The sequence below is a fragment of the Carya illinoinensis genome, chromosome 6, assembly GCF_018687715.1.
Source record: "Carya illinoinensis cultivar Pawnee chromosome 6, C.illinoinensisPawnee_v1, whole genome shotgun sequence".
NCBI classification, from domain to species: Eukaryota; Viridiplantae; Streptophyta; class Magnoliopsida; order Fagales; family Juglandaceae; genus Carya; species Carya illinoinensis.
In genome coordinates, this window is record NC_056757.1 from 11,119,516 (window position 1) to 11,141,970 (window position 22,455).

The window sequence follows — 22,455 nt, forward strand, 5'->3', positions numbered from 1 at the left end:
GTACTAGCATATGTTGATGACATCTTAATCACAGGTTCAAATGCAGGTTCCATCTCTCATCTTCTTGTTCAACTGAATTGTGACTTTGCAGTAAAAGAATTGGGGCCACTACATAATTTTTTAGGCATGGAGGTTATATAAGTTTTGTTACAAGGATAATTTAGGTATATTTAGATTATATATAGTAGATATTTAGGCTATAGATAACGTGAAAAATACTTAATGTATATAGAAAATTTGGTTTGTAGGTAACATGGGATATACATAACGTGTAGAAAAATTTTGGTAGCAATTAGGCGCTGAAATATCTAGCAACTTGGTAACTCTCTTCTATAAATAATAAAAGAAACCCGATGGAAAAGGTATTCAGACCTATGTTGTTCCCTAAAGTGCTCTCTCGCACATCTATGGTGTTTTCAAATTTTGGGCTCAACATTTTGGTGGTTGTTGGCATTTTTTGGAGTTTAGAGTGCTAAATCTGTGTCAGTTGTGGTGGTTGACAACGTTTGTGGGTGGTTGTGAGGTTGTCGGCAGTGTGGGTGGCTAAGTGGCGGTCGGCAATTTCTGTGGTGGTTGGCAGCCTGGACTCCTCCTAGTGTTGCCGATGAAGGTGACTGTGTGTGCTTTATTTATGGTGTCCTGATCACTCTTTGTTTGGTTCTCTTTGTTGGGCTATTTTTTTACTAAACTCTAAGGTTAGTTCTAGGGCTATAAAATGAACAAGCTACTCGACAGGCAGCTCGAATTCGACTCGATTAAATTCGAAATTGACTCGAATCGAATATTGAATGGGCCGTTCATAAACATAGAATTATGCTCGATTATTAAACGACACAAACTCGTACAAAGCTTGACCGACTCGATTAATGTTCGTGAACAAACTCGTATAAAACTCGACTCAACTCGTGAGCTCGACTCGTATATATTTATACATATATAATACAATATATATATAATAGCCAAAAGTTAGATATATATAATTTATCATATTCATAATTATGTATATAGACTTAGCCTTACTTATAGTCCACTACATATACTGTATATAAATTTATATTATTGACTTATAGTCTTATAGAACTAGAAGTTGTTATGAATACATAAGTTTTATACAAAAATTATATTATACAACATATTTTATATATATAAGTTATATATATATATAAATAAATAAAGAAAATCACTCAAATATTATTACTAAATTTTGAAAATTACATAAGACATTAGTAGTTATACTAATATAGATTATAGCTATATTTATACTAATATAGTTATACTAAATCACTATAACTAATACTAATAGTCTAATATAGACTATAGTTATAGTTATATAATCACTATAGTCTATGACTATGTATTAAATGTATTACAAATATATACAAATATAATTATCAACCAATGGGATGATGACAACTATTAAAAGGATAGACAACGCTATAGCCATTGGGAGCTACTGTTAGTGGTTTTAATGTGTTTTTTTAGTCCTTTTATTATATGCATTTTTTTATCATCTTTAATTTTTTTTAAATATTCACAATATTATTAAAAAATGTTTCTTTAATCATGAAATAAAATAAAAATTTAAAATAAATAAATAAAAAGGCCAGCGATGGGTAGATGGGAGCGGAACCTTTAGTATTATTTTAAAAGATCTAATAAACATGACAAATATAAATGCTGATAAAGTAGTAAACTAATGATGATGGACTTAATAGTAATTTCCACTACATAAGGTAAGACTAGTGCTACTGCCTCCACATGTGATTTCCATCTTCTTTCTCAGTGCATGATCCAACAATTACGATCGCATTGCACTTCACTTTAACCTTTTTGACCAAAAGACTTCAGACCAAATTCTTCATCCATTTCGTTTTGTTCCTTCCCGAATCCTCCAAGACTCAGCCTTTCTTACTTCTCAAACTGTCCACTGTAACAGAGAGCCATGCCTTGAGGGAGAAGAGAGAGAGGTTACCAAGAGAAAATTGTGCGGCAATTCATCTACACATCTGGTGATGAGCTTTAAGCCATGCTCGACGTGAGGAGCGGCTGAGAAACGGGTGGGTCTTAGATGTCAACAATTTTTTCCTTTTATTTCTGTTGCCTTTTTTCCCTCTAGACCCGAACAGATCTTCATATATTTTGAGAGATCGTGTTAGATGTCAACATTGTTAACTTTTTTTTTTCTTTTCAATTGATTATTATTTTTTATTTTTCTTCCAGTCTCCTTTTCTCTGTTCTTTTTCTCATTTGTTTGTTTTTTCTTCCATTGTGGATCTGTAGGGAAATGAATACATGTTGTTCATTTCCTACAGATCTGAGTTAATGTACATTTTTTTAAGAACCTTTTATTTCGGTTGTTGGTTTTCTTCCCTTGTAGATCCGAACAGATGTTGATATATTTGAAGAGATTGTGTTCATATCTCAGTGTGTATAATTTTTTTTTGACCTTTCCAGTTGATCTTTATGTTTCTTTTTCTTTCACTAAAATTTTGCATTAACGAGGCGAGCTCGAGTCGAGTTTGGGCTCGGCTTGTTAAAAGAACCGAGTTCGAGCTCGAGCTCCTTTCCCTTATACACGAGCCGAGCTCGGACGTTCTCGTAGGCCCAACTGACAAATGAGCCGAGCCCAAGCTCGACTTGAGTAGTGAACAAGTCGAGTTCGCACACCCCATGCTCTCTCGAACTCGGCTCATATACAGCCCTAGTTAGTTCTGCTTGAACTAGATTCTAGAAACGTTGTTAGTTTTTTTTTTTTTACTCGAGGAGAGGCAACTCAATAGGATACGATATGAAGAGTTAAATCTTTGGGCTTATTTTCATTTGGGCTTGGTTTAAGTTTTTAGTTTTGCTTAGGCTTCTCTTTTGAAGAATTAAATCTGTCCTTGTTGCTTAAAAACTTGGCTTGGGCTAGCTTCCTAATGTGAACTTAAGCCTCTTTTCATTTAGGCATGGTTTAAGTATTTAGTTTTGCTTGAACTTCTCTTTTGAAGAATTATCTTGCTATTGCTGCAAGTTGCTTCTTACCATTGCTATATGAAATTTTATGGTTGGATTTCTTGCTATTTTAAGTGACTTTCATCATATCTATTGAAAATACTATTATTCGATTTACTGGAAAGAATTTTCCTACGTGAAATTTCAATTTAAAATGTTTTTGAAAGGGAAAGAATTATCAACTCATATTAATGGTTCTAGCCAAGTTCCCATTGATGAAAAAGAACTTGTACAATGGGAGGTCAAGGATATTAAAGTAGTCTATTAGCTGTTGGGAACGATTGAGCCCCATCTTGTGACCAATCTTCTCTGTTTTATTATGGCTTAAGCTATGTGGGACTACCTCCATCGCATTTATCACCAAGCTTGTAGTGCTTGGAAGTTCTAGTTGGACTTGAAAATTAACAATAATACTCAAGGTAACTTGATCTCTGAATAATTTTATTATGGTTTTATTAATCTTTGGAGCGAGTTTTCTACTATTGTTCATGCTAAGATTTCTCTTGCGGCCCTCCCAACTTCTCAAGTGGTTCATACTGAGAGTTAATGTGATCAATTTTTTAAGAAACCTCACCCTAAATTTGAGCCAGTTTGAGCTAGTTTATTAAACCGTAGTCTAGTTCCTTCTTTGGATATTTGTTTGGGAGATTTATTGCATGAAGAACATCGATTATCCACTCAGATGAGTATGACTTATGAGAAGGTATTTTTTGAGGTTGTGAATGTAGCCTATGCAACATAAGGGAGAGGGGAAACAAGTTGTAGTGTTTCAATTGAAAGGAATTTGATCATATTGCTTGCAATCATCCTAAGAAAGTTTGTAACTACTGCAAGAAATAGGGTCATATCATTAAAGATTGTCAAGTGTGGCCTCAGAATTACCAATCCTAAGCTTTTTCAGGCTAATGTTTAGTCCCTTTCTTCTTCTTCTTCTGTGCCACCTATTATAAGCTCTAATTCATCTGTTCTCACACCAACAATGGTCCAACAGATGATTTTATTTGCTTTTACAGCCTAAGGCCTGCAAGGTACGGGTACTAACTCAACTTTTTGGATTGTTGATTCGTGTACTTCTAATCATATGACTGGTAATATGACAAGTCTCCATGGTGTTTGTAAGTATAAAGGCATGCAAAATATTCAGATCGTTGATGGCAGTACTCTTTCTATTACTGCTATTGGTAAATTATGCTCTTCATTTAGCGATGTTTTTGTCTCTCCTAGATTGTCTACCAATTTAATTTATGTTGGACAATTGGTAAATAAAAATTGTGATGTTAACTTTTCTCATGGTGATTGCCTTGTGCAGGATTAGGTGTTGGACACAATGATCATGAAGGGGCCTAAAGTGGAACGTTTATTTCCTTTATAGTTTTCTATTCCTAATGTTATTTTTCTTGCTTGTATGGCTAGTACCAATACAAATGAAGTCTGACATAAGAAATTAGGTCATCCTAATTCTGTTGTCTTATCTCATCTTATGAAACATGGTTTTTTGGGCAATAAAGATTCATGTTCTTCTCATGTATCTTTTGATTGTGTTACTTGTCGTCGGTAAAAATAAAACTTTACCTTTTCTTGTGTACGGTAGTCGTGCTTCTAATTATTTGGAGATTATGCATACTGACGTTTAGGGTGTGAGTCCTGTTATTTCTCATGATCAGTATCGTTATTTTGTGACGTTTATCGATGATTATAGTCGTTTCACCTAGATATATTTTCTTCATTCTAAAGCTGACATATTTTCTATCTTTCAAAAATTTATTGCGCTTGTTGAGACATAGTTTAGTACTTGTATCAAAACTTTACTCTTCGACTCAAGGGGGAGTATATGTCTCATTCTTTTCAGACTTTTCTTCAGCAAAAGGGGATCATTTCCCAACGTTCTTGTCCTTATACTCCTCAATAAAATGGAGTCGCTGAGCATAAGAATCGTCATCTCTTAGATGTTGTCCATACTTTGTTGATTCATTCTTTTCTCCCTTCTAGGTTCTGGGTAGAAGCTTTATCCATTACTGTCTGTTTGATCAATCGTTTGCCTACTGCCACTCTAGATTATGATTCTCCCTATTTTTGGTTATTTGGCATACCTCTTGAGTATCAATCATTTCATACTTTTGGGTGTGTTTGTTTTGTTCATCTGCCACCTGTTGAGCGTCACAAGCTTGCTGCCTAATCTATCCCTCTGACTTTATGGGATATAGTCCTACTCAAAAAGGATTTGTTTATTATGATGCTCATGCAAACAAATTTCGAGTCTCATAAAATTTGATTTTCTTTGAAAATCAATATTTTTTTTAGTCTCAGGTTATTTCTGATCCTCCTGTTACTTTTCTTCCCGCTTTTGATGATGTGTTTTCTTCTATTGAGTGATTTAAACTAGGTATGGTGTATCGTCGACGTCTTTCCTCTTCTCCAACTCCCCTTCCAGACACTGATCCATCATCTAATTCTGCGGTTCCTATACCTCGACACTCCATCAGGGTTACACATCCATCGGATAGGTATAGTTTTCCTCATATCTTGCTTACTACCACTCTCGACACTGTTTTTGTTCCTCACTCTTATACCCAAGCAGCCACCAAAGCATGTTGGCAGCAAGCTATGCAAAAAGAAATCTAAGCTCTTCAAGACAATCACACTTGGGATCTTGTGATTTGTCCCTCTGGTGTCAAATTTATTGGTTGTAAATGGGTGTAATCAGTTAAGTTTCAAGCTTATAGGTCACTAGACATATATAGGGCTAGTCTCATGGTTCTTGGGAACCGACAAGCGTATGGTATTGATCATAAAGAGACATTTGCACCTGTTACCAAAATGACTACTAGATGGACTACCTTGGCACTTGCTGTGTCTAAAGGGTGGTTTTTCTGGCAAATGGATGTGAAGAATTTTTTTCTATATAGAGATTTGAATGAAGAAATCTATATGTCCCCATCTCCCGACATGTTTGCTACACCTTCCTTAGAGGTTTTTCAGCTACACCGATCCTTGTATGGACTGACACAGGCTCCACATGCATGATTTGATAAATTTCACTCTACACTGCTTGCTTTTCATTTTACTTAGAGTCAGTTTGATTCCCCCATTTTTTTCGCAAGACTTCTGCAGGAATTGCATTGCTTCTAATATATATTGACGACATTGTGATTACTGGCTCCAACACTGAGTTAATTAAGTAATTACAACAACATCTCAAGGCCTCTTTTCACATGAAAGATCTTAGTCCCTTGTAGTACTTTCTTGACCTTGAGGTGCAGCTTATTCCGACTAGTACACTATTACACCAGCACAAATACATATGAAAATGATTTCATTGGCTTGTCTCTAATCGGGTAACTCTGTTCTTACTCCCTTAGAGGTAAATCTTAATCTTCTTCGGGAGGAAGGTGAGCTTCTACTCGATCCATCCTTGTATCGGTAACTTGTCGAGAGTTTGAACTACTTGATGATTACTCGTCTTGATATTTCCTTTGTTGTGTAACAAATCAGTCAATTTATGTAAGCTCCCCAACATCTTCATTTAGTTGTTGTCCGCCGCATTATCCAATATCCAAAGTGCACATCTACACATGGGTTGTTCTTTCATAAAGAATCTTCCTTACAGTAGGTGGGGTATAGTGATGTTGATTGGGCCAGATGGGATACTCGCCACTCTGTTACAGGCTGGTACATGTTCTTAGGCAATGCACTCATTTCTTAGAAGAGTAAGAAGCAAGACAGAGTTTCCAAGTCCTCCACAAAGTCTAAGTATCGTGCTATGTCTTCCGTATGCTCTGAGATCACATGGCTTCATGGATTATTGGGTGAACTTGGTTTTCCTCAGTTGCATTCCACTCCTCTTCATGCTGATAATACTAATGATGTTCAGATTGCTGTTAATCCTATCTTCCATGAGCGTACAAAACATATCAAAGTCTATTGTCATTCCATATGGGAATCCTTTGACAAACATGTGATTACTCTCCCTCACATTTCCACTGAACGTCAAACTACAGACATATTCACTAAAGCTCTTTCTCGACATTAACATCAGTTCTTGGTTGACAAATTACTACTTCTTCATCTATCCGCATCAATTTGAGGAGGAATGTTATAAGGATAATTTAGATATATTTAGATTATATATGGTAGATATTTAGACTGTAGATAACGTGGAAAATACTTAATGTATATAGAAAATCTGGGTTGTAGGTAACATGGGATATACATAAAGTGTAAAGAAATTTGGCAGGAATTAGGTGCTGAAATATCTAGCAACTTTGTAACTCTTCTATAAATAATAAAAGAACCTGATGGAAGAGGTATTCAGATAATTGACAAGTTTTAGCGGGTCTTCTCCTTTCACAAAGGCAACACATTCTTAATCTCTTAAAACGCACCAAAATGACAGAGGCCAGGCCTATCTCCTCTCTCATGTCTTCTTCTTAGCAGTTATCTCCTTTTTATGACAACCCTTGTCCTGATGAGAGTCTATTCCGCATTGTAGGAGCTCTTTAGTATCTCTCTCACTCGCCCATATATCTATTTTGTAATGAACAATGTGTGCTAATTCATGTACAAGCCAATAGACATCCACTGGACTACTATTAAAAGAATTATTAGGTATCTTAAGTTTTCTATTGATTTTGGTTTACTCATCAAGCCTAGCTCCTCCGCACAACTCTCAGTCTATTCCGATGCGGACTGGGCTGGCTCTCCTGACGATCGTAAGTCCACTTCTAGCTACTACATCTACCATGGCCACAACCTTATATCCTGGAGCTCCAAAAAGTAGCCCACTGTGGCTTGATTAAGCACCAAGGCAGAATAGCGTGCTATCGCTCATGCTACTACCGAGACCTTATGGCTACTGTCTTTTCTTTGTGAGCTTCACATTTTTATTCCTTCTTGTCTAGCCTTTTGGTGTGATAATATAAAAGCGACCTATTTGACAACTAATCCAGTATTTCATGCTCATACAAAGCACGTGAAAATTGTTTATCATTTTGTCTGTGAGAAGATTCATAACAAATCTTTAGATGTTCGGTTCCTATCAAGTAAGGATCAAATTGTTGATGTGCTCACCAAACGACTAGTTTCTATTCATTTCTCACATCTTCAGGACAAGGTCAACTTGAAATCTCATGCGTTATACTTGCAGGGGCATGATAAGGATAAGGACAACTCATATTCAAAAGAAAATAGCTCCAAGTCGAACTCCATCTAAAGTGTTCAGATACCTTCATCTCAAGCCAATATTTATAGGATCAAATATTATCATCTTTTGAATTCAAATATTGTAATAGATTCTACATTGTAAACAGGTTCTTCTATAAATGTAATCTCTTATAAGCCATTCAAGGCAAAGAGTCAAAGCCTCATATTTCACCTTTTGTTAGTCTCTATGTTTGGAAATGGGGAGCATTGGTCTATGCTCGACCCATAAATGGAGGCGCGCACACTCGACTTAGATCGGTGGCAGTGTCCTCACTCCCCTAGTGTTAAACTATAAAAGCAGTTTTTTTAGGCACGAACAACATGTTTTAAGCCCACATGATGTTGGGACTACAAAAGGTTTTTATACAGTCAACATAGGTTTGGACAATGATACTCTTACACTTCATTTACTATTGTTTTACTATTTAGTTTTTTTTTTTTTTTTATATTTGAATTTGGATTAAAAATTCCAAAATATGACCAATTTGCATAATCTAGAAAAAAAAAATCAATCAACCAATGTATTCTTATAATTTAATTAAAAATAAATTCAATTTTAAGAAAATTGAAATTATTTTACTCTTTGAGACAATTTTTATAAAATTGAAATTATTTTGCTTTTTGAGACAATTTTATAAAATTAAATTTATTTTTAATTAAATTACATGATTACGTTAGTTGATTGAATTTATTTTCTTCTAAATTATGCATGGTGTTATGAGATTTTTAATCTAGATTCAAAGAGCAAATAGAAAAAAATAGATAGTATAACAATAATAAATGAGTTGTAAGAGTATCATTATCCTGTAGGTTTTTAGGCGAAGCAACATAATAATGGGGAGAACTCAAAGAAGAAATTAGTCGACTTATCTTTCAATATCTGGATCGATTTTCTTCCTAAATCATGAGACTTTTTTTTTTTTCTAATCAAGCATGCATATATTAATAAAATATAACATATTACAAACTATCTGGTGGGTCTTTTCCACTATCTAAAAGCAAGATACTATGAGAGATAAAATCTAATGGAATGCTACCAAACAAAAAGTTCGTAGCTGCCCATTGCACAACTGAGTGCGCAAGTAGATTTTGAGATCGATCTATCTTGTTGAAGCACCATCTAGAATGCAACTTTAGAGAATTTGCAATGTCTTCAGAGATTGTAGATATTTGCCAAATCACCTCTGTTTTTAAAATAGAGGAAATTACCAACTGGGAGTCTCCTACTAATGAAACGTGAGGAAAGTTGATGAATTCAGCCATTTTGATAGCTACTTGTGCGACAATAGCTTCAGCGATGACTGGAGTTGTAGTAGGATGCTTCTCAGTCCAGACTTTAATAACATCTCCTTTTGAGTTTCTACAAACTGGTGCAGCTAAAGAATAGGAGTTTCTAACCGCTGCATCAAAAGATATGCAAATATGATTTGTTGAAAGATTTTGCCACTTTTTTCCAGGTTTGAAGATGGTATGTTCTTTCCAAGCTTGCAGATTTTCTTCATAAGAGAGATTTAGCTGAGAAGAGAGTTTCTGGAGGGGAAATCCATTTTGGTTATGAACTGAGTCATTTCGAAGTCACCAAATAAAATCCAATATTAGGCCAGCAAAAATCTTGAAAGGATGCTCGTCTTGGGAGGTAAATCCCAACTTTTGCGTGGGATATAAGATGAGCTATATCCAGTCTTTCATGGAATTTAGTCTTAAGGAAGAAAGATTTAAAGGCCAGCTGCTCTGACTCCATAAAATCCTTGATACAGGACATTCTATGAAAAGGTGGAACAAAGTTTCTTCAGTTCCATCACAAAGCGGGCAGCTTAGAGAAGATAATGTTGGGATAAATTGTTGAATGTGATCTCTTGTCGGCAGAATATCCCATATTATTTTCCATAAGAGAAGTTTGTGCCTATCATGGATTCTTAGCCTCCACATTTTCCTCCATTGGATATCTTAAATCACTTCTCTAAGAGGATTAGTAAGATTGGAAGCTAGATGATGAGCGATTTTGACTGAGAAAGTACCATTTTGGGTTTGAGTCCAGACAAGTTCATCCGAAGCTTGGCTTGAAAGAGGTATATTGATTTTAAGGATTTTATTGATAGTATCCCTTTGAAAAAGAGACAGTAGGATGGGTATATTCCAGAATCCAGTGGCTTGAGAAATCAATTCAGATACTTTCATAGTGTTGGAGAGATCTATCATATGATCCAGAGGGATAGGTTTGAAACCTTCCAAAGTCGGTATCCAAGGATCAGACCAAACTTTAACAGATAAGCCATTTGTGATTTTGAAGCACTTACCCTTTTTCAGTAAGGGTCTTGTCTTGAGTAATCCTTTCCAGAATGGTGAGTCTGTGGCTTTTGACGCTTCATTTCAGATATTTCTTCGATGATAGCTCTTGCCAAATACTATTAGGCTGAATGTTGAACATTTCCCATCCAGTTTTTGCTATCAATGCCATATTCATATTTTCCATCAGTCGTAAACCCAAACCTCCATCTTTTTTCAGCTGGCATATAGATTTCCAAGATTTCAGATAAAGCTTTTGTCTTTGATCGTTTGATTTTCCCCACCAGAAATTTCTGAAACTACTATTGAGTGACTTACAAATAGATTTTGGGAACATATGTATAGACATCTGATATGTTGGAATAGAGCTTACTACTGATCGGCGGAGCATAGTTCTTCCAGCTTGAGAGAGTATTTTTGATTTCCAGCCCTTCAGTTTACTATTTATGTTTGCCAACAAATCTTTGTAATCTTCTTTTCTGTATCGGCCAAATGTGGTCTGCATTCCCAGATATTTCATTTTTTAGGACGATTCTTTATACGAGAAATTTGACGAGATGAGCCTTCTTGTCGCCTGGCTTGTATTTTGGGTAACAAAGATTGAGGACTTGCTTTGATTGATTTTTTGGCCCGACCAATTTTGATATTTCTCTAGTGCTTTGTTGATAGCCATGATAGATTTTGCTTTTGACTTCCCAAAGATTATAAGATCATCTGCAAAAAGAAGGTGAGAAATAGGTGAACATTCTCTACTGATTTTGATACCTTCTAAATGCCGTGATGTTTCTGATTTCACCAAAAGCCTTGAAAGGACCTCCGTACATAGAATAAAGAGAAAATGTGAAATAGGATCACCTTGTTGAAGTCCTCGTTGTGCTTTGAAAAAACCTTTTGGAGATCCATTGATAAGAACTGAGAAAGAAGCTGTTGTTATACACTCCTTGATGAGATTTATCCAAGTCGAGTTGATGCCGAGGCATTTCATAGCCGCAAACAGAAAGTTTCATTCTATATAGTCAAAAGCTTTTTCCAAATCAAGCTTCAAAGCCATCTGCCCTTTTTTGCCTTTGTGGTGCTTTAAATGATGAAATATCTCATGAGCAATTATAGAATTTTCTTTTATGTTACGCCCAGGGACAAAGGCTGTTTGGAAAGGGGATATGATACTTGGAAGGGATTTCTTTAAACGATTTGCCAATATTTTTGTGATAACTTTGTAAATGACATTGGTTAGGCTTATGGGTCTATAGTGTTGTGGAGCATTTGGGTTTGCAATTTTTGGAATGAGAGCTATATGAATGTGGTTTATCTGTTTTAGAAGTTTCCCACTTCGAAAAAAATTTTGTACTGCTGCAATCACATCAAGTTTGATAATGTGCCAGTAATATTTATAGAAAAGGCCCGTCATTCCATCGGGTCCTGGGGCCTTATTGTTTGGGATTTGCTTTATAGCTCCTAGAATTTCAGCTTCCAAAGGTATGGCAACTAGGAATTCATTTTCATCATTTGAGATCTGTCTTTGAAAAAGATTTTCAAGATGCTCCGAAAAAATAGGGTGTGAAGTGGTATAAATGGATTCAAAATAGTTAATGAAAGTAGAATCAATAATATTCTGATCCACAGTCCAATTACCTGGGCTTATCTTGATCGAATCAATCTCATTTCTTCTGTGACGAATTGTAGTTGACAGATGGTAGAATTTTGTATTCAGATCCGTGGTGGTGAGCCATGTTATTCTTGATTTTTGTCTCCACAAAATTTCTTCATTCTTGAGTTGCTCTTGAATTCTGAAGTGAAGATGTTTTTCTCTCTGTAGGCTCTCTTGATCTGGATTGTTGTTCTGAAGATTGCTAAGCTCCATCTCAAGTTGCTGAATATTTGTTTGAATTTTCCCAAAATGATGTTTGTTCCAACGTTTAAGTGCCTTTTTTGCTTCCTTGATTTTGTTGCAGACTATGAGTGCTGGATTCCCTTGTACTTGTAAGTTCCAAGCTTCTTGGATGATTATGTTGCTGAAGGGTTCCTTGGTCCAAAATTCCTCAAATTTAAAAGGAGAAGGATTTTTTGATGTCTTCACAATATGTAGTAATAGAGGATTATGGTCGGAGGCCACATAGTTGATATGTTGGATAGTAGCATCTGGGAAGAGTTGACGCCATTTTGCATTTGCTATTCCTCGATCAAGCCATTCTCTAATCAACACTCTTCCAAATCTGTTATTTGTCCATGTGAAAGAGGGTCTTGAGAAACCAATATCAATAAGACCATGAGTATCCATTAAGTTTTGTAAACCACCTATGGATGATGATGTGACGGCCCTACCTCCATGTTTTTCATTTTGGCATAATAAGTCATTGAAATCCCCTATACAAAGCCAAGGGCCTGTAAATGAACTATGAGTACTATCCAAAAAGGTCCATAAGCTTGCTTTTTGTTTCCATTGAGCCGGTGCATAAACAAAAGATACTAACCAAGGATGATATGGTGGGTCAGAATAACACAAAACAGAAATAACATTTACATTAGTATAGATCGGTTCAATATCAACACCCGGTCGCCATAGTAACAAAAGACTGCCTTTTTTTCTTGAGGCTGGAACGAATACAAAAAGATGGAAACCTAGACTATTTATAATAGTAGTGGTGCTATTATTAGCCACCAAGGTTTTCGACAAAAAGATAATATCAGGGTTATATTTTTTTATAAAATCCCTTAAACTTCTAATTGCTTTGGGGCGGGCTAAACCCCTGCAATTCCACACTAATGTCTTCATAGATTAGCTGGAGGCATGGTAGAGCCCGCCTCGTCAGCTTTCTTGGAGAGTTTAGACATTGATGCCTTTGGTGTGATTCTGCTATAGGGTCTTTTCTTTGCAGCCTCTCTTGTTTTTTTGGCTTTCCCAGAGGACTTAGATTTAATAGATAGGAGTAAATCAACCATCTCCTTATCATCATCTCTTGTATCTTTAACTAGAATTCCAGAATGTAGAGTCTCTGAAACTTCAATTTTTTGGACTTTAGATCTGTGTAAGAGTGGGTCATTGAATCCAGGAGTGAACTCTCTTTTTTGTGACATTTTTGTTTTTGTGAATACTGGGTTTTCAGAAGAGGAGATTTCATTTCTATGTACATAACAAGGCCCTAGTTCCTTTAATTGCTTTGAGATAGAATGTGGGCTAGATATTGGATCTGATGGGCCCACTAGTTGGACTGGAATGTAGGAAATAGAAGGTGAGTAATTAAGTACCTTGGGCTTTGATCCCGATGGGCTGTTCACATTATATGGTGGGCCATGTTTAGATTGGAGACCAACCTTGACACCGGAAGACGCTGCAGCTGTGTCTTTAGAGATATTTGTATTCTCTTGTGGGCCCCTTCCCAATATGCTCGGTTTATCCATAAAAGGCTGATGCAAAATATTCCTTTGCTTCATATTGTCGGTTGACAAAGTGACCATGGGATTTGATGCTTGCATTAAGTCTGAACTAGATTTCAACCATTTGGTTATCCAAGCTTCTGAACCTATAGAAGCAGCCACCCCATCTTTATTGAAGAAAGTCTCATGACCGAAACTTTGAATGGCTGGAAACGTTGATGGGACTTGGGTAGATGAGCTTGAATCAATGTTCTGACTTGAGGGATAATATCCGGTAGGTGAAAATGCATTTATGGTTGAATGAATTTGGTTACTGTAGTCTACAGGATGTTTGGTCGGTGCATGGTTGTGTCCCTCGGAAAAACTGAAAGGTGGCTGAGCTTCACCACCCAACGCCATGAAGATTGTTGGAAATCCAGTGCTTGAACTCGTAGCTGCTGCTTCTCCGTTTGCCAATAGGTAAGTTTAGTGAATTCTTGATTGCTGCAGTCTATGGTCCGAGATCTCAGCCGATATCCTGCAGTATATGAGTTGGAAAAAAGTGCCTGAGTATTAGTGACTCTGATCGGATGCAAAGCTCCTCTAACAAAAGGATTGCCATGAACCGAGAGGCTGTCATCTTCCACTACTGCTTTTCCTTTTCCTTTTCCTATTGCAATCTGTTCTCGTACCTGGATAGCTTCCATATTTTCTCCAATCTGAGAGGGCATTTGTAAAAAAAGTGCCGAAGAGCCAAATAAATCATTTTCGGCTGACCCATGAGCGTATGGAGATTTTTCTGGACTAGCTTCATATGCAAACCATTTAGTCATCAGAAGCATTTGGGACCTATCTTGATCACGAGGAGTAGGTTGAACAGTCATAAAAATTGGAGATTCTGCACGTAACCAAGGTCCAAAAGGCATTTGTTCCGGAATCGATTTTCAGGAAGTTGCAGAAAATTTGAGAATGACCAATCCTTACACATGCATAACAGAAATATGATAAACGTTCATATTTAAACGAAACCCACGTGTCAAGATTGTTATCTCTTGGCTCCCAAAGGCCTTGTTTCAGAGGTTTGGAAATGTCAATCTCCACTTTACTCCGGATAAATTTCTTGCAAGCTAAACCAAATAACGGATCAATATCCACTGCAATAAAACTTCCAAGGGCACTCCCTATTTTAAAAGCTATTTTTTCTGTCATGTGGTTTCGAGTAAGACCATGGATTTGAACATGAAAGGGTGAAATGTTTAGACTAATCTCTTTCCATGTAGAATCTGCAGTGCAGCTTTTAAGAAGAAGAAGATGACCCTTGAAGTTCCAAGGAGCTTGATTCAGTATCCTGCTTTTATCTCTAGCATTTTGGAAAGTAAAAAGGAATAAGTTTGCATCCAAATCTTCGATGTGAAATTTACTAAGGAAACTCCAAGCTGCTCTGAAAGAGGCATGCATAGAAATTCGATTGAGAGGTCGAGGAGCCACTATATTACCAAGGAGAGCTAGATCAGGTTGATCACTTGTTGGTTCCCTTTCTGGAGATAAATTTAATCCTTCCCAAGAGAGAGCCTCAGTCTAGTGAATTAGTTCTTCCATATCCATAGGAGGAAAATTGGTAAGAGAGAAAGAAAGATGATAGAGTTAAGGTGGTAGCCTAACTTTGTCAGAACACTATAGAAGGTGCGGAGAGAACTCTATTCTAGAGAGAGAAAAAGGAGTTACTCAAAAGTGGTAAATCATGAGACTTCTTATTTGGAGAGCAACAACTCAAATCTTATGAACAACGTCACACTGTTGATGGTTTTTTCCCAATTACGTAGCTTACACTTGGTTAGATGACTCATATATTTTCAAGATCGAGATTTTTAATTTTTATACAACCTTTAAATATTTTCTTATATATATGGCCATCCAAAACCTAAATATTTGTTATTATTTCTCTCAAAATAGTCTATCATAAAATCTTACCAAAAAAAGTAATTAAGTAAATATCAAACTATTAATCCTAACTTAAAATACTCCACATAGATAATATAGTCTTGGGATATTTTCTCTAACTTTATAATATCACCTAGCCTTCTTTTTGCATTTTCCCGTCCTACCTGAATTTTTTCATCCTATTTCATATTTCCATTATATTTTCAATTTTTCATTATATTGCATTTTTTTATTATATCTTCTTTTGTCATCAAGATGCTCGCCTAGCGGCAAGTGCTCTCTCTAATTTTATTGCCAAGGTGGCCAGCTCTTTACTTTTCTAAGTACTTGCTTGGGATACAAGCACTTTGTTTCCATTGTGCTATTGCTCACTGAGTGGCAAGCAATTGTACATTGTAATGCTCACCAAGTAACGATCACTTTGCATTCGGTATTGCTGGCCTACCACCCGAGCTCAATCTCTCTTTATATTCCTCGCATAGATGGTAAGCATCATCCTTACCTACGTCTCTCGTTGGGTGGCAAGCAATTGGATTCTATAATGTGCTTAGTGGTGAGTAATGAGCACTTTGCACGAGTGGTTATTGGCTAATGGAAGAAAATATGTCAAGAAAATGGTGACAAATAAAAATGATGTATTAAACAGTAAAAGTGAATTGTTCTTTACATAGAAAAATAATTGAAAAAAAAGGTTACAAAACATTCTTGACCGTAAGAGAATTATAATACATAAAAATTTTATCTTTTGGACAACCGTTGTACTAAAGATAAACTCATTTCTTGGTGTAGGGCAGAAATCACTACAGTTGATACTAGCAAAGGATGGTATATCTCGACTATCAGGAGGTTAGAGGGAAACCAAGGATTTCCCCATATATCCTACCATTTGCCATTATTCTTTGACGAGAGTTTGTCCAGAAAAATACTCGCAAGTTTCCATCATGCATTTGAATATAATTATCTACTATGATAGTGACTGTCATACTTCAAAAGTTTTCAATCATGGTTCTACTATAATGTGTCACCTATAAAAGAATGAAGGGTAAGTGTTGAGTTTAACAACTCAATAAGTGGAAGATCCAGTGTTAGTAGTGTGAACAAATGATCAGATTACACTAACTAGATTTTAGTGCACAAATAACATTCATTTGATAATAATAGACGTGCAACAATGAACATATAGACATTTAATATGTACAACATTTATCAACAAACTCATTTTTCATCTTTATTTTAACTTATCCCAAATTTTCACATTTATCATTGTTCACTGTTCACAACATCCTGTAACCTACACGCATGGTTTCCCCCAAGTAAGTTGTGTGTGCTTTACTCCCCTTCATTATCTAATATTTTCATCTCATATGACTTGGTAGTCTCCTACTATGGGGTATGCATCCCCCCAAGACTACATCTACTATCGGATGTATTGCAATGTCCTATAATTGGATCTGGTACCGATCTCAAAACTGTAATATATTTAGTTGAATTCTTTAATTATAAAAATTAATCAACATTATCTTCATAATTCTATTAACTTGTTATAGGGACATGCTTAAAACAATATCATTTGTGTGAGCATGCGCAACTTAATGAGTGATGAAAAAAATATACAAGTTTGCTAATTTTAATCATTTTCAATGGATTGAATAAATAGTAGACAAATGCCAGAATGACAAGTAATTATTAATTTGACATCAAATAAACAAACACTACTTAAACAATTAGTTGTGAATGCAAAACAAAAATCGAGATCCATAATATAATAACTAATACTGGACAAATAATCCACAAGTTTGTTTATAGGATTAGCACAATTCTCACTTATATTGATCACATAAATTTTAACACTGTTGAAGTATGTTGTACTTTTACTAGACCCCTCTTCTTTTTTCTTCTTTCTTTTTCTCTCTTTTTCGTACACTTTTGATTTTTTACTATTCCTCTATTGCGCACACCTATTCTTTCTTTTCCTCAACCTCTTTACTCTCTCTCATTTTTCACTACTCACAAGTCACCCAATGGTTCTCCTTATTCATTGTGCTAGGCACCTTATTGCTTAAGTAAGAAGTAAAGCATTGGCATTGACTTAGCTAAATATCAAAAAAGCAAAAAATATGGCTCATTTTTTGTTAAATCTACTCCATTGGATTAGTTAAAGCCACCTAAGTGAGACTAAGAGTTACAGTAAATCAAAAGCAAAATTCGACTTGGCAAGCCACTGTTCACCAACCACAGATGTATTTTATTGCAAAATAATCATCACAATGGCAAGAACCTTTATTCCTCTTGAATGGCAATGACAATATTCTTTCTCTCCCTCATTTTTCTTCTTTCTCTTCTTTTTTCTCATTTTCTCTCATTTCTCTTGTAGAGCTTGGCCGGACACTTCCTTTCTGTCTCCCTTTTTTCTATTTCATTGCTTGTTTACTTCCCTATTTGGTAATTCCATCTCTCTCGACTTGGCTCAAGAGCCAAAGAGCAACTAGGACAATTGGTTGGACTGAGAATCAACATTGAAGGTGTCCCTAAGACGCCGAGAGAGAATCTTTGATTTTTGCCCTAAAGTGTCTCTCTAAGGCCCTCTATTTCGGTTTCGATATATGCAAGGGTAAAAATTTCTTTATTTCTATTTTATCTTACTTCATTGTGTGTTATTTTTGCCCTTGTTGGTTGTGATTTTGATGATTTTAGTGGTTATCCAATGATTATGCCGTATGTTTATTATATGGATTTTAGATTTTAGGTTTTGTTAAAGTGATTTCCCAGTGATTGTGTCGTAGATTTTAGTGTGATTTACATCTAGGGTGGTGCCATGTTTATTGATTTGTTGTTCATGACAATGTATTTACTAAAATTTAGTAGTTTGTCCAATTCTGGCCTGTGTTGGGATAGTGATTCTAACAATCACCATATTTTGCATTGTGGTTTGATTTTTTCTGGTTTGTTGGAATAAAATTATTAGAGAAAATTGATTATAAAAAAATTATTGGAGTAAACAATCTTTTGCTTTAGGTACTTTATGTGAACACCAAATACAAATATGTCGTTATGGTGAAGACTGAAGAGTTGTTGGCTCATTGTTGAATGGCAAAGATGAGTTATTTTATGTATTCATATCTTAAATGTAGACATTCAAGAGTGAAGATGAAAATACCAACCTTGTTTGTTGTCTAGAAATGGGCATTTTTCTGTTTGCTGACTTGAAGAAAAATCTTAAAAACATATCCCATTTGATTTTCATGTGTGAAGATATGTGTGTAAATATGTGTAAACACATGTGTGAAGATACGTAAAGAAACTGTGTGAGAGGAGAAATAAAGGCCTTGCTAGAGTAATAAAGCAATCTATAGGTTTAACATGTTTTATCTTTTTGTTTCTTATGTTTTTAATTTCTTTGTTTGGATGTTTGGTTAGACATTTTTTCAAGGATTAATAGATTGCATTAACTGTACCTATATTACTCTTATATATTAGTGTTTTTTCTGCCCCTCTTTTCTTGGAATACTATACATTAGTTCTTTTAGAGATCATGACCATTTTTCTTATTGGCTCATTTTCCTTTTTCTTGTACCTATATACATATTATACAATAGTGATTATCTTGGAAATACTAAAACAATAATTATGGTCATACCATTCTTTGAAATTAATTAGTCTTGTTCTTGAGATCAAAACTTAAAACTTTGGAGATTCTTGATTGGGCAAAATGATGATCGCTTACCTATCAGAAGTTTAGAAGTTTATATCAATTAATTTAATTAGTGACCAAAAGCACACATGCACAAAAAAAAAAAAAACAACTATTAATTGTTGAAAAGGAAACTAAAACAGAACCAGATTTGCATAAAATCTTGGGAATGTTATTTGCATAATTGATCAAAGTGTATTAACATTCAAAGAGGAAAATCACCAACCGTTCCACACGCACCCAGGATGATGCATATGGACACTGCAGGACACTGCAGTTTGTTATTCTGTTAGCTGAGCTGTATATACATATTGATTATTTTTTTTTGCTTCTTATTTCCATTATCTTGTAACTATAAATAGACGCATATGTACATGACAGTATAGAAAAATAATACAAAAAGAATATTTTCCATACTCTGTTATTTCCTCATTTGGCAAGTCGCATTACGTCTTATTTCACTGCGCTGTATCATTCTTGATATGGTACCAGAGCAATGACTGATTCTCACACTCTTTCCAATCCCGAAGCCAACCCCCACCATCCCGCCAGCCCGTTCTTCATCCAACCTGGAGAGTTAGCTTCTTCTTCCTTGGTTCCTGATTTACTCACAACTGAGAATTATGTCACCTGGGCAAGAACAATGCGCAGAGCTCTAAACATCAAAAATAAATTAGGATTCATCGATGGAAAAATTGTAAAACCCACAACTCCATCTGATCCTCTTTATTCCGCCTGGGAACGCTGCAATGATGTAATAATCGCTTGGATATTACATTCAGTTAGTCCCGAACATCGATCGAGCATTGCTCATGCCGAAACCGCTGCTGATGTTTGGAAAGATTTACAGGAGAGATTCTCCATCCAAAATGCCCCTCGAATCTTCCAACTTACAAAAGCCATCTCTTCTTCCACACAAAACAATGATTCCGTTAGCCAATATTACAACCAGCTTAAGAGCTATTGGGATGAACTTGAAATTTATGAACCAATGCCGGCGTGCATATGTGGAGCTGTAAACAACTTGCTGCAATCTATCCATCGAGGCAAGGTGATGCAATTCCTCATGGGTCTTGATGATTCGTTTGGCGCTGTCCGTGCCCAAATATTACTTTATGATCCCCTTCCACCCCTAAACCGTGTCCTCTCACTAGTCCAACAAGAAGAGCGACGACGTCAACTTACCCCTGCACCAGCTCCACTTGCCATGCTCACCAAAGGACATGATTCTCGTAATCCATCCATTTCACGACGTGACCATTTATTTTGTTCTCACTGTAACATCCATGGACACTCCTTGGAGCGTTGCTTCAAGGCTAATCCATCTTTGCCAGTGTGTTCCCACTGCCGAATACCTGGACACACAAAAGAAAAATGTTATAGATTGAACGGATTCCCTCCCGGGCACAAGGCTAATTTCAAATCCAAATCCTCTGTTAATCAATCTTCCATTGTGCAGGATACAATCAACAATGGTCCCTCGTTCACTCCAGAGCAGTATGATCAACTACTTGCCTTACTCCATTCATCTCAAAATACGGCTTCCACTCCTGCTGCAAACAACGCCCATACATGCTCCTCGATCACGTCTGGTATTTTTTCTTCTAACATTACACGCACACACCACCATATTTCTCATGCATCCAACTCATGGATCATTGATACCGGAGCTACGGATCACATGATTTGCAGTCTCAATTTTTTCACTCATAATGTTAAGCCGATTCATCAAACTATAAAGCTTCCCAATGGTCATTTCAGCACTGTCACACATATTGGTGATGTACACTTGACCCCTGATTTAATCCTTCATAATGCTTTATATGTTCCTGATTTTTCGTTTAACCTCATATCTGCCAAATCTTTAGCACATCACTTAAATTGTTGCTTAATTTTCTTATCAAATTCTTGTTATATTCAGGCCCTTTCATCTTGGATGACGATTGGAGTGGGGATGGTGCGTGACGGACTCTATCATCTTCAACTCACCAGACCCAACCCCAACAGCTTACACCATTTTTCCCATTCCCAGTTATCTTCAATTTCCGTGAATAATGTTGCCAAGCTTGATTTATTTACTCTTTGGCATTATAGACTTGGACACAGCTCAATGACTAAGCATGTTTTACATGATTTGAATCCAAATGTTAAGTACTCTACCGACCTTAATCATCCTTGCCAAATTTGTCCACTTGCTAAACAACGTAAACTTCCATTTCCAACAGTTGAATCCAAAGCAAACAAACCATTTGAAATTGTCTCTGTTGATATTTGGGGACCCAATCCCACTCACTCCTACGATGGTCATAAATATTTTCTCACTCTTGTTGATCAATATACACGCTGCACATGGCTTTATTTACTTAAAACCAAATCTGAAGCACGCACTTCACTCCAAAATTTTTTCTCAATGGCTGAAACTCAATTTGACACTCAAATAAAAATTCTTCGATCCGACAATGGTGCGGAATTTAATATGCCTACTTTCTACAATTCTAAAGGCGTCATCCATCAGCTTACATGCGTCGCTACACCCCAACAAAATGCACTTGCCGAACGCAAACATCAACATATACTAAACGTAGCCAGAGCCCTCAAGTTTCAGTCCGGCTTAACCATGAAATACTGGTCCGATTTTGTTGCCACTGCCGTATACCTCATCAATAGACTTCCCACCCCACTTCTCGACCATAAAACCCCATTTGAATTTTTATATAAAATCAAACCATCTTACTCCAACCTCAAAACGTTCGGATGCTTGTGCTATGCCTCCACCCTTTCTCACAATCGACACAAATTCGACCCACGAGCCCGAAAATGCTTATTCCTTGGTTATCCATATGGCATAAAAGGATATAAGCTTCTCGACCTCACTACTCATCATGTTTTTATTTCACGCGACGTCATTTTTCACGAAAACATTTTTCCACTTAAACACACGCCCAACGTCACTGACTGATCAACACCATCCTCTCCACCCATCATCATTG